We start from the raw sequence: 14,358 nt of genomic DNA, 5'->3' as shown, positions 1-14,358 counted from the left end.
GGAAGCAGAGGCCCTGGGCCCCGGCACAGAGCAGGCAGCACTAACCTGAGTGGAAGGCATGGAAGGAAGTGGGTAGGAGGGTCTGCAAGGCCTTCAGGGTGGGGATCTGGGCCCAGGGGCCTGGGTTTCCATGAACACCCTGGGATCACTGGCGACATTGACTATTACAATCCATCTGTCACCAAATAGCCGCCTCCTGCCTCGTGAACCCCGGGGGTTTGGGCCTGGGAAGGTGAGCGCTCCTGAGCAGAGGTGGGGTAGACTGGACCAGTCTTGTCCAAGTCGCCATGCCCGTCCCTGGGGGGAGATGGCCTCCACTTTTCCACACTGGGTGCAGGGGGCAGGCTGGTCCTTCCCATGGCTGCTTCTCGCCCTGGGTTCCCAGGTTTGTTCCCAGTACACATCTCCTTCCACCTGGGGCCTGACAGTGGGGCAGTGCCCCAGCCCAACTTCTACAGTTGTTCCCAGAGACCTGCCCCAGACCTGGCATGGTCTTGCTGGGCCCCCAGTCAGCGGCTCCCAGGGTTGATGGGACAGGGTGCTGACGGTGAGCTGTGAGAAGCTTCTAGGAGAGGACAGCAGGGAGCACAGAGCCAGCTGACCAGGGCCAGGCCTGCTCAGGCCTCAGAGAACCAAGGAACAGGCAGAGCAACCCAGGACCTTGGGGCCTGGCCTCTCCCAGCCTCCCTCTGCCAGAGGGCAGCTCCAGTTCTCAGAACAACTCCCTTCCAGAAGTGATCGGAGAGGCAGTGCCCACTCTGAGGAACAGTCAGGAATCTGCCCATCAGGCTCTCCCCAGCACTGAGGTCCCAAGGCCATCCTGCCCCCTAGCACCTGGAAAAGCCAGAGGAGAGTGAGGCCTCAGGCTCAGCCTCTGGATGGGTGGGGGAATGGTGACAGCCTCAGGGTTGGCATGGGGCTTGGTACATGAGCTACTCCTGCCAAACTTGCGTATATCCTGAATTCACCAGAGAATGTCACCCTCCTCTGTCTTGGGGGTTTCTGGGCCTGCAAAGGTTGGTGGGTGCCATCCCCACTCCCCTCGCCGGGCCTCTGGGTGTAGGAGAGTGGGGGCCGTGCTGGGCCAGAGGGTTGGGAATGGCTCTTCCAAGCCATTGGTAAAGAAGGACTCTGTCCAAAACGCTACAGAAGCCCAAAGGGCAGTGTTGCTGTTTGGAATATGTATTAATTTGTGGGCAGGATGCAGCTGCTTCCTCATTTTGCAGAGCAACCGAAGTGAGCCAATATACAAATTGTGTGTGTTAGAAATAACCTCTAAGTTGGTGTCTGTGAGACTGCTGCTGTGGGTTTCCTTTTAGAAATAAAGTGATGACGTCTCATGCCTGTGTTCCTCGTCCCTCTCTGCAGCCCCTTGCTTTCTCTGCCTCTGGGTGAGCAAGAGGCAGCTGTCCGAGCAAGCGCTGCCTCCTTCAGTCCCCACACAGCCCTCAGAAGTGGACCCCGTATCAGCCTGCCCACACTTGAGGACAGCGAGGCGCGGAATGGCTGACTTGTTCCAGGACAGTCAGAAAGAGGAATGTGGGCCCACGCTGTGACCACAGCTCTGCGGCTCTTTCTTCTCAGAGCGAAGAGGCTCTAAAAGCGCCTTTCCAGGCTCCTGTGCACTGGAGACCCCCACCCCCACCCCCGCCACCATCACACCCTCTGTACCCCAAGATGGCCCATTTGATGCCACTTTTGGTGGAAAGAAAATTCCATCACCTTGAGCGGACAAGGTCCGCTTCTCTTATCATTTCTCAAGCTCTGAGTTCCATCCCACTGTCGGGTTTTTCTTTTTCCCTCCTGTCTTTCTTCTTCGATATACAAGCTCGCAGGTATTAGACAGTGGGTGTCAGGACCCGGTGTTCTCTTATTCAGCACCCTCTCCTTTGCCTGTGGCCCCAGCATGATACGATGCCCACAACTGTGCACGAGTCTCCAGGCAACTCTGATGGTGCCAGAGGGTCCGTGACCCACACGAACACGGGAAAGTACTTGGCCACCTCAGGTCTTGGCCTCATAATGAGCTCTTGTTACTCAAAACAGTGTGAATCAGGTAGGGGTGTGTTACCATTCCCTGTAGTTTCTTTTCTGAACCTAAATTCAGGAGTTGACATTTCTCTTTAACTTCCACCTAGTGGTTTTAGCCTAGCACTGGAGCCTACTGTCAAGGCCATTTTGAAACTTGATTTAGGCATCGTCGTGTGAGCTAACCCTCCTAGCTTTGATCATCTAGAACTGACCACGTTTTCAAAAATCTGTTGATGTGTTGCACAAGACAAAACCAAATCCAGAGAGCGCTGGGGTTCGCCATGCAGCTGCCCCAGTCCCCTCGGGCTGCAAACATGACCCAGCCCCTCACGCTTGTCATGCAGCACAGTGGGCTGAGCACCTGCTCAGGCTGTTTTCTGAAAAGTGCTCCAAGCAACGATCAAAGAGGACTAAAGAGACCAATGTCCTGCCCTTGTGGCACTTACACTCCAGACAACAGACGACATACATGAGTGTAAATGTGGGCGTGCCCCGTGTGCCAACGTGGAGGAGAAGACAAGGAACCAACACACAGGTGGACACAGACCATCCAGGGAAGCTCCCCGAGAAGGCAAGAGCTGGGCAAAGCCCTGGGGGAAGAGACCAAGACTGGAGGCCTCTGGGGAGGAGGGAGTGCGAAGGGGAAGGCCCTGCTGTGCAGAGGGGCTGGCGTGGCAGGGAGTGGCCAGGGGCAGGGGTGGGAGATGAGCCGAGTGGGCCGGATTCAGGGGGCAGGGGAGGCTCCTGGATTGTTGGAGAACGCTGGGCTCTTCTCTGAGTGAGATGGGAGCCAGTGGAAGGTTCTGGGCAGAGCAGGGCCCTGATCTGACTCACACTTGAAGAGGCTCACTCTGGTTGCGGAAAGGAGAATTGCTATAGGGGGAGGGGGAGATGGGGAGCAGTCGGGGAGGGGGAGCTGTTGCAGCAATCCGGGGAGAGGTGGGCAGTGGAGGAAGTGCAGTCTGTTGTGCAGGCAGGGCGGTGGGGATCTGTGAATGGGATAGGGGGTGAGAGCAAAAGCAGAGTCAAGGTCCACTCCAAGTGGATCAGTTCCCAGTGTGCTGGGTTTGTCAGGGAGAAGGCTGGACCTCAGAAGGACCGGCTCAGCAAGCACAAAACCCAACAAGTATTTAAGGAAATGACACAAACTTTACAAGGTGGTCAAGTTCATACTAGTCTGTCTGTGATGGAAAAAGAACAGTCTCATTTATCCCAGCCCCAAAGGTCATGACTTGTCTTCATACATCAACTAAGCAAGTCAGGGATAAAACTGCCTTAACACAGGGAGTCTCCGGTTGTGGGAAATAGTCAAGATTTTATTAAATGGGAACCAGAATGAGTCAGGATGGCCCTGTTAATTTCAGTTTAGCCCAGGGTATAAATTGCTTGGTTTTTGTTTTTTTTCTGAGCATGGTGGGGGAGGTGCTCAGTCATCATTATAGCAGGGCAGAGTGTCAGGTTTTGCTCCTACAAGTTTGAGATTACTACAACAGCAATTCTCAGACTCTGTGGGGCATAAGAACTACCTGGGACCCTGATAAGATGCCACATCCACACCTGCCCCACAGGTTCTGATTCATGGCTGGTGTGGCCCAGGGATTTGCACTCTTAGGTGCCCCACTGCTTCTAGTTCTGACAACCTACCCAGCCTTTGGAGGAATGCTGAATTAGACGTGAGCAGCTGGGAGCCAGAGCCCCGAGAGGAGGCCAAGATCTAGGCTAGGGGTAGTGTTGTCAGTCACCAGTGTTTATGGTGTTTAGAACCAGGAGCCAGGAAGAGATCACCAAGCAGGTAAGAGACAGGTGTCCAGGCTGAGCCCTGGGGCCCCCAGCAGGTAGAGCCCGGGGAGGTGGGAAAGGACAGCAGAGGTGGCTGAGGGCCTGGGAGAGCCTGTGCCTGGATGCCTGGTGGTGACAGCCCACAGGGAGGGCAGCTCAGTATGTCAAATGTGCTGAGGGCTCAAGTAAGATGAACGCTGAGGACTGACTGGGGATTTAGGGAGCCTCTGATTCTGGTGGACTCTAGTTTTCTGGAATTGACCACCTTTGGGACACTCCCTGAGGCTGGTTGTGAGCTCATGTGTGGGTACCTGGGATCCCCTTTCCTTTCTCAATGTTTATAATCCTTCTAACACACTGTTCTTTCACTTTGCTGGGGATTGGAGGCAGACTTGAAGGACGGCCTTTGCCTGCCTCTACAAGTCTTACCGTTTCTTCCATTGACAAGATTTCTCCACCAAGGACCAATGCTTGTTATCTTGCAACATCTGTACCCAGGATACACTTGCCCAGGACTGAGAAGGAAGTGGCTACGGGTTTCACTGTCCCTTCTTCTATCTGGGTCCACAAAACTTCCAGGATATTCTACTTGTTTTATCTATTTAAATTTTGAAGATCTAAAGCCTTGGACTTGGAATTCAAGATGGCAGACTGTTAGTTTGGAGGGCAGTTCAGCACTGTCGACTAAAATTTAACATGTGCAAAAGAGGCAAAATGAGTATACGTTGTTGCCTTCTCCTCCTCCTCTAAATCACAAGTAATGACAAAAAAAGATATATAGAAAAAAAGAAAACAGAATGGAAAATAAAGAAGGGATGCCAGAAACTCAGGAAATGGTGAAAGATAAGCAACAGAGGGATTGCCTAAAATCATGGTGGGCTTGATTTGACATGTACATGTAGAAGACGCTATACAACAAACGGAGGACACGATTCTCTTCAGATACACATGAATGATTCAAGTGGCCACGTCTCCGCTAAGGCGGGCCCACATGTTGCCAAGGCAAAGGAGATGCATAGCTCTTCCTTCCCAGGCCCCTGCTCACTGCTCTCGTTCTGTGGAGAAGCAGCATGGCTCAGGCAGACGTTTATGTGCCACGAGTGACGTCACCTCTCCAAGCCTCGGTTTTCTCGTCTGTCAAGTGGAGCCAAGAGTAACATTTCACAGGACCGTGAGGATTAAATAAGACAGTGTTGAAAGGATCCTGGGCCAGTACTCAGCAGGAAGCAGGTGTGTGATACATGCCAGCTGTTCTGACTACCTGTTAACCTTACTCCATTGGCCTAAAGCACTGGCCCTTTCTATCTGCATTTTTCTATTCCAGAAATAGTTTTAAAACCCCATTTCATCATCAGGTACATTTCCCCTTTCCTGACCACTACAAACTCTAAAATGGCAGGGTCCTTTGTCCTGAGATTCCAGCTCCTCCACTGATCAGTTTTACAGGGAGGAACAGCTCCCGTCTTGCATCCTCCAACTTCTTAGTAATGGGCTGAGAAGTGGGCTGGGGTTAATGGACCCTCTGCCAGTGGTCTCGGGGCATCACTGGGTGCAGCAGAAACACAGTCGACACCTCACCTTGCCATCAGGCGTGGCTGGGCCACCACATCCCTCCTGAGTCTCTGTCATTCCCTGCAGGCTTTGGGGCATCTGAGTAACGCTCTCCTGGGCCTCGTTGATCCAGCATTGTTGATCAAGTTGTGTCCTTCTAGTCCCATCAAAGGGCCCACCCCACTGGGGTCTGTTACCCCAAACACCCTCCATCCCGGTGCCCTCCATCAGGTTCACCTGCTGGGCTCTCCCTACAACAGCTGCTCAAGGTCAGCAGTTTGCCCCAGGGCCCTGCTCACCCCCAAAGGGATCACACAGCCCTGAGGCAGAGGTGCTCAAGAGTGGATGGTGTGGAACCTACCAGACATCCATGGAGGAAAACCGCACTGCCGTTTGGGGCCAAGTCTGATGTTATCTGTCATATACTCTTGCCCAACTTCTACAGGTTCCAAAGGTTTAAGAGGAAAAAATGGGAAGACACTTTGGAGGAAATCCACCCAGTACCTTCTTAATCTGCAAACTAGGGACAGAGGCTGTTAGCGGGGGAATGCCAGGTTGAGAATTAGTGTTTCAGATGGCTACAGACAGACTCATTGTGCACTCTTGCAGTGGGGCAGGAGCGATGCTGCATTAGAGCAGTGGCCTCAACCCGGCTGCATCTTGGAATCACCTCGGCAGCGCTGTAAAAGAACACCTATGAGGATACCCACCCGAGGTATTCTGGTTGACTTGGTCTTGGGTGGATCTGGGGATGGGGATTTTTTAAAAAGTTCCCCAGGTGGGGCCGGCCCGGTGGTGCAAGCGGTTAAGAGCGCGTGCTCCGCTGCGACGGCCTGAGGTTTGCCGGTTCAGGTCTCGGGCACACACGGACGCACCGCTCATCAAGCCATGCTGTGGCAGGTGTCTCACATATAAAGTAGAGGAAGATGGGCACAGGTGTTAGCCCAGGGCCAGTCTTCCTCAGCAAAAAGAGGAGGATTGGCAGATGTTACCTCAGGGCCGATCTGCCTCAAAAAAAAAAAAAAAGTTCCCCAGGTGATTCTAAAGGAGCCATGGCTGAGAGCCACCAGGTGAGTGTCTGGGATGGTTGAACCTTCCACATTCCCCCGCTGGGGAACAGGCCAGAGGGAATGAGTCAGAGGTCTCCCAGACTGGGAGAGGCTGAGCTGGACCAGAACTTCGTCCTGAATCCCAGTCCAGGGCTGCCTTCCCTGCCGCAGGAGCTGACCAAGTGGAAGGGCCATGAGAACTGGGAGGGAAGGGTATTCCATTGAGGACCTCACTGAAGGTGCCAGAATCCACTGCCTCATCAACACCTTCTGCTCACCACCACCTTCAGTGCCTCATCAAAACCCTGGGCCTTGAGTCCACCAGGAGGGCTGCGGTCACCTTCTTGCCCCTGATCACTTTAGGCCCCCAGGGGGGTCCTCACCCCGAATCTAATGCCCCAATAGCTCCCTGGACCACTGTCCTCGCCTCGTACAACCACATTTGTGAGACAGCTCCACCCTCCAAGAACCTGGATGACTGAGCCCTCTTGAAATCCATGATGCTCAGAGGGCCAAGAGCTCCCTGCAGTCTTCTGACATCTCCTGTTTCAGTCACATCGCTGCAGACCAACCACCCCAGGACTTAGTGGCCTAAAACAACATTAATTTTGTTCGCAAATCTGCAATTTGGTCAAGGCTCGGCAGGGACAGCCCATCTCTGCTCCACTTGGTGTCAGCCGGGTCAGCCGGAAGGCTGGGCTGGGTCATCTGAAGACTCACTCACTCCCCATGCGTCCAGTGTGTGCCCTGGGAAGACTGACAGCTGGGCTCCTGGACTTCTCTCTGTCTCAGTCTGGGCTCTCCACATGGTCTCTCCAAATGGCAGCTTCAGGGTGGCCAGATTTCTCTCTTAATTGAGGTGAGATTCACATCAAATCCACCATTTTAAATGAACGATTGGGTGGCATTTAATACAGTTACAATGTTGTGCAAACAGCCCCTCTATCCAGGTCAAAACACCCCAAAAGGAAACCCCTCACCCATTAAGCAGTCAGTTCTCATTCTCCTGTCCCCCTACACCCGGCGACGACTCATCTGCTTTCTTTCTCTATGGATTTATCCATTCTGGACATTCCATTTAAATGGAATCTTATAATGTGTGGTCTTTTGTGACTGGCTTCTCTCACTTAGCATAATGTTTTTGAGGTTCACCCATGCGGTTTTTGAGCATGTGTCAGTACTTTATTTCTTTTTGCACCTGAATTGTGTGAATATACCACATTTTGTTTATCCATTCCTCCCGTGGTGGACACCTGGGACACCTGGGTGGACACTTTTGGCTATTGTGAATAGAGCTGCTGTGAACTTGTGTGTGCACAAGCTCGAGTTCCTGCTTTCAATTCTTTTGGGTGTATTCCGAGGAGTGGAATTGCTAGGTCATACGGCAATTCTGTTTAACTTCTTGAGGAACCACCAAACCATATTCTACAGCGGCCACACCATTTTACATTCCCACCAACAATGCTGAGAGTTCTGATTTCTCCACATGCTTGTCAATGCTTGTTAATTTCCATTGTTTGATCATCACCATCCTAGTGGATGTGACTAGCCAACTTCTCACATGTTGGCTCTGGGCTCCTGAAGCACATGTCTCCAGAGAGCCAGGTGGAAGTCTTACCATATGCCTTGTAGATCTAGCCTGGAGCAGGGAAGCACCACCTCAGCCATTTGCTCGTCATCAGAAGCGAGTCACCAAGGCCAGCTCATATTCAAGGGGAGGGGCTCCACTGTTTGATGGGAGGAGTGTCAAACAATTTAGGAACATGTTTTAAAATCATGACATCTCCATGACATTTCTCATCCACTCTCTTAGACCAGTGCTACTCCGAGTGCCAGTCTGTGATAAGGAGCTTACACCAGAAAATAAATCAGCACGCTGCCTCCTTCATCAGGAGTCTGTCAGCTGACCTGTGCAGGTGCTCAGCTACACAGCTGACTTACATTCAGACCCGAGCCCATCATCTCAGCCTGAGACACAGTGGAAGGACCTGTGGGCTCCTCTGAGTAGCACTGTGAACCTAAGTGACCATTTCACGCCCTCAATTCTCTCCCAGGTTTTATGGGGCCTGAAGTTTATACAATTTGGGGGCCCCTCTTTAAGAACAAAAATATGACCACAAAACTAGGTTCAAAGGTGACTATGAAGTATGAGGTGTCACAGCAAATTACACATTTTTAAAAGTTGACAAATACCTAAACATCAAAAAATCCAGAAACTCAACACAACAGTTTTAGTGATTGTGACACACCTCTCTAACACAGTCACATGCTACACAACGACGTTTTGGTCAACGACTCACCGCATATACGATGGTGGTCCCATAAGATTAGTACCATAGAGCCTAGGTGTAGTGGGCTTTACCATCTAGGTCTGTGTAAGTACACCCTATGATGTTCACACAACAAGGAAATCGCCTAACGATGCATTTCTCAGAATGCAGCCCCGTTGTTAAGCGACACACAACTGTACTGAGACCTACGGTGATTTGGCTGTGTACTCTTTGATCACCCCTCCACACGGTGATGATTTCATAAAATTGTGTAAGAACAGGATTCCTCAATCTTTCCTCTAGCGTGGTTGATAAAAACTGGTTTTGAATTATTGATACTTTAGAAAAGTTTCTTTCATCTTTACAACTCACATTGGCACGTACATTTTAAGAACTGTTGTCAAATGCGGGGAAACTGTTATCAGGTTTCTTTCATGTATGAGCTGTAAGATTCCAAGACACATCAAGAATTCCTAAACTAACCTTTAATACTCTTTGCATTGAAAAAGGTATGGTGCATTTATAGCAGTACATGCTGCACTGCCGAGCATATTCCTGACAAGAGCAAACTTCTGTTTTGAGCAAGCATGGATGAGAATCAAGCCTTCCTCTTTAAGTTCACACATCCGATGACTGGAAGAATTTTCTACAAACTAGCTTCTGGCTCCATACATTTCAAGTCTTGTCTCCCCTCCATGACTCACATACTCCCTGTGCCAGGTTCTGTGGGACATGTTCATATCGCAACAATCTTGGCCTGGCGCCTTCAAGTCACGACATAGGGTGATGGGCAGAGTGGGCAGTAGCAGTCTTCCCAGAAGCCATCCCTACCCCAGGATGATCATCAATAACCCAACTAAACACCAAAGTGACTGCAAACCACACAAATATATCCCACTAACTCAAATTAAATACGTCCCCAACTTGAATTCCCTTTAGCCAGATCCCAAAAATGCCCACGTGGCCTCAGGACCACCCAACAGAGGAGGAAGTGTGATGGAGGGGAAGTTGAAATGGAAAGAGGGACCAGTTTCAACCAACTACAGTTAAAGTATCTTGCTCTTGCAAATTTTATAAAACCTTGTGAACATGTGAACCCGTTGCTAAGGCCCAAGGCAGCACTTGGAAGGGGTCTCGGCAAGGAAGGGGCCTCCAGCTAAAACTTCATTTCACTGTAACTCTACCTCAGCTCTCATCAAACCTCTGATACTCCCTTAGCCAACCTCACATGCATGCCTCTGATGACCCTGCTTCCTATTTCCATGAGAAAACAGAACAGAGAGAACTGCCACAAGCTCCCACTGCCACTTTCACCCACCTGCCTGTGCCTGCACACCTTGCCTCATCACAAGCACCACTCCAGACTTGTCCCCTCTCTCCTACATCATCTATCTCTCCCTCTCTACTGGGTCATTCCATTGGCAAAAAAACACACAGTAAATTCTCTCTATTTAAAAATAAACTCTCTTGCCCCCACACCTGCTCCACTACTGCCCATTTCTCTGCTTCTATTACAGCAAAACTCCTTGAAAAGGAGGCTCCTGTAGCTAGGCTTCCCAGTTTCTCCTACTCAGTGACCAGACCCAGACCTCTCACGCGGCCACACCTTTCTCCATGAAACACATCAGGACTCCACTCTCTCTTGGTCTCCTCCTTCCTTGTTGGCAGCTTCTTCTCGGTCTCCTTTGCAGGTTCCTCCTTGTCTCCCTGGACCTCGTAATACTGAGATGTCCCTGACAAAAGCGTTGGTCCATCTCCTTTCCTCCATCTGTATTTACTCCCTCCCTCCCTTCGTGACCTCTGCCAGGCTGGTGACTTTAAGTACTAGCTCTACACTGATGACTCAAAAATGCACATCTCCAGCCAGGACCTCTCTACTGAGCTCCCGAGCTGTGTATCCGGCTTCTTCTCCACATTTCCACCTAGATGTCTAGTCTACACCTCAACTCAGTCTGTTCTGATCCAACCCCCAATCCTGCTCCTACCTGAGTGCTTTGTTAATGGCATCTCCATCCTTCCAGTTGTTCAGGGCAAAACCATGAAGTCACCCATAACTCCTCCCTGTCTCACCCACATCCAATGTCAGTTACTCCTATTATCTCTACCTTCAAGGTAAGACCAGAATCCGACTCTTCTCACCACCTCCCCTGCTACCTGAGCTCTGTGCCATTACCACCTATTACCTGGATTATCAAGTAGCCTCCGCCCTGGCCTCCCGCTTCCTCCCTTGCTCCTTTCCAGGCTGGTTTCCTTAAAATCCAAGGCAGACCACGTTCCTCCACAGCTCAAACCCTCAATGGTCCCCACCTCAGAGAAAATCCCACAGGCCCTCCATTTCCTAAACCAGCCCCCTGCTTATTTTGTATTGCATAATATTTATCCCTTCTAATATTCTTTGTACTTACCTTACTTTGCCCCCATCCTCCCTGCAAGGTAGGCACCACTCTACACCCAGTGCCTAGAATGGTGCCAAGCATGTAGCAGGCGTTGAATGAGGGCCACCACAGCCAGGGCTCAAGGCTGAAAGGTGCCCCTGATGGGGCTCGCAAGGTGTGGACCAGGAGCTTCCACTTTTCAAGCCTGTCCCCCGATCACTGCCCCTTCCCTTTTGGGCACTATGTCACACGGAGCAGATCCCTCTCCTCCTAGTCTGGGACTCCCTCTCCCACAGCTCCTCCTGCCGCCTGGTGGGCCTGGGCCTCTTGATTCCAAAGACCACACCAGTGCTCCCTCCCTTCCCCAGGGGGCTGGCAAATTCTCACATCTGACTCTGTGGCCCTCCTGCTCCCACAGCCTTGCCACAGCCCTGGCCCCCAAGTCCACACTCCTCCCCACAACAGCTCAGGCACTTTCTACCTCCAGGAGGAGGGCAGGATGGGGCTGTCTAGAGGAGGTGCAGCAAAGAGGGCTCTGGAACCAGCCCTCGAGCCCAGCCTCCCATGTCCGTGAACCCAACAAAGTATTTTATCACCTGTCATTCATGAACACGAGTCCCTGGTCTGGCACCATCTCATTTGGCAATAGCTTAATCACCAAAATCTGTGGGACCCACCCCCCCAGAGCCCAGCGGCTTTGCGTCCCCCTCTTCCTAGCCCGGCCCTCTCTCGAACACCTTGAAGGTGACCCATCAGTTTTACATCTTAGGCCATTTGCTGAAGCATGCCGGGGCCTGGCTACAGGCCTGTGAGCAGGGCGGAAGCAGCATCTCCAGGGAAGGAGCCTGGTCTGAAGCCCACTGGACCCCACCGTCTTGCTCCTGGCTCACTATCCATCTCAAACTCCCTCCAGTAATTGATGGGAAACACCCTTACGTGTAAAGCTGGGGAACATAATTTAGGCCAAAGGAAAGGTGAAGTTCTAGGAATCAGCCAGCAACCCCAGCCAGGAGTCTGGGGTGGCGGGTTGCTGGGACAGTGTACCACATATAAGCCGGAACCTCTGGGCTGGCCCAGCTAGAATCAACCCTAAGTTTCTCCTCAAGAAAAACAGAAGTGCTCAATGAACTGGCGCAACTTGTCCCAAAGCATGCTGATTAAGAGAAGGTCCCACGGTAAAAATAAGTCATGCACTGCGCGTTGTGATGCACCAGCTGCCTGCATCTTCCAAAATGTCTCTGACCAGGAAACCAGTATTCCACTTTGCATCGCTGGGGACCTGAACTCCCTGGGGAGTGTGGAGACAGGCTGGTTTCTGAAGACTCAGTGTCCCAACATCCTGCGAGGGCTGGTCCCTTTTGTCTTTTTTAATTTGAATTTTTTAAATCAACATTATACATGTGCATAGTCATAGTACTTATAATAATAAATATAATAAAGCTTACTGCATTCCCATTCTTTATCCCCAAAGAAAACCACTGAACTTTTAGCTTCTTCTTCTGCATTTACCTCCACATTTCTTTCTTTTTTTTTTTTTTTTAGATTTTTAATTTATTCAGTTTTTTCCCCCCAAAGCCCCAGTAGATAGTTGTATGTCATAGGTTCACATCCTTCTAGTTGCTGTACGTGGGACTCGGCCTCACGTTGGACGGAGAAGTGGTGCCTCGGGGCGCTCCCGGGATCCGAACCCGGGCCGCCAGCATCAGAGCGCGCGCACTTAACCGCTAAGCCACAGAGCCGGCCCTACCTCCACATTTCTAAATAACATGCCTATGTTGCTCTCTTGAATTTTCAGTTTTAGACATTATTTGCTGACTTCCTACCAGGGACGATGGGAACTCAGCCTTCTTATACTCTACACACACACTCGCTCGGGCTCCTAATCGAGTTCCATCATTAATTTTTACCAGAGCAACATTCATCATTATTTGTATGTGTTTACATTATTATTTGTATGTAAATTATCTTCCACAGCTGAGTCATGTAGAGTCCATGGTTCCTCTTCCTTCCTTAATATTTTTTGTTTGACAGTAATAAATTGTCTATTTTTATTTGCTTAATTTTCTAGCTCAGATTCACGTCCAGACCCTGTGACAGATGCATGAATCAAGTGTTGACACCCTCAGTCTCCTCAGACTCTCTCGCAGGCCCGGTGTGGCCGGGATGCTGTGGGCTCCCCGGTGCAGTCCCTTCACGGCACTGTCTTCTGTGTCCGGGACTCCACGTCTTTCTCCGCTTACTCCTCTTTTCCCGGAGCCGTCTCTCAGCCAGCTTTGAGAAGGGCTGAGGAGCAGGAAAATTTTCTGAAGCCCCTGCAGACGTTTCTTGGGTGTTTCTATTGCTCTGGTGCCTGTCTGGGGTCCTCCCTTCTCTGCAGCAAGAGAGCTCTCAGTTCCCCAAATGTGTGGCTGACTGCTGCCTTGATGACCACGTCCCACTCCCACCCAGGGCTTCTTGTTCCTCACTGCTGCCCCCCGGGAAGCTCTTCTTCTCTTTTGACCATGCCCTCTTCCTGGTGTGGGCTCTTGTAGGCATAAACAAAAGGCCTCCCTGATCAACTGGCAGATGCTCACGGGGAGGCACGGGGGTGCACAGTCCCACTGCTCCTCACCAGGCATGGCAAGTTCCAAGGCCACCAGACCCCTGTGCTCTTTGCCCATCTGCTTGTTAGCCTCCACCATGCACTTCTGATTTCCTGAGGATTTTTCATCATCTTCACGACAACTGTGTCGTCACTATTTATGCCTTAAACGTGGTCGGGTTGGGTACCACTCCTCTGCCACACCCCGCCAAATGTGTTGAAACATCTTAAGACGTATTAAGTGTATCCTCTACACCAGAGAGTTCACACAGCATATATACATCATTCTGCTTCTCTCTTCAGGGAACATTTCACCCTTCACCCTTCAGGCCCTTCTTTGGGTGGGGTTTGGGTCTCAGAGATGGGGCCCCCCTCCTCCCCAGAACCCAGGGACACCTAGGGGCCCTCAAGGCAGGTACTCATTTTTTCCCATCTCCCCCAGATCTGTAACCTCCTTGTGCCAGTGAAGACTTGGCTCAGCAGACACACCTTCACCCAGTGCCAGGCCTCGTGACCTCCCAAAGCAGAACCAACCAACAGAAACCAGGAGAGCAGCTATTTTGCCTGGAGACTTACTGGACACATGATCTCTAGACAATGCAGACTCTCTGCACTCCAAACTCGCTGCACACAAGAGCCCCCCATCTCTTGTGGCCAAAGGAGACTTTTTACTATTTTTCCAGTTATCCAGGTGGCACTTAGGAGAACCGGCGAAACAGAAA

Source organism: Ceratotherium simum, chromosome 13 (assembly GCF_057802395.1).
Source record: "Ceratotherium simum simum isolate JZ-2026a chromosome 13, ASM5780239v1, whole genome shotgun sequence".
NCBI classification, from domain to species: domain Eukaryota; kingdom Metazoa; phylum Chordata; class Mammalia; order Perissodactyla; family Rhinocerotidae; genus Ceratotherium; species Ceratotherium simum.
This window is presented reverse-complemented; position numbering follows the sequence as displayed.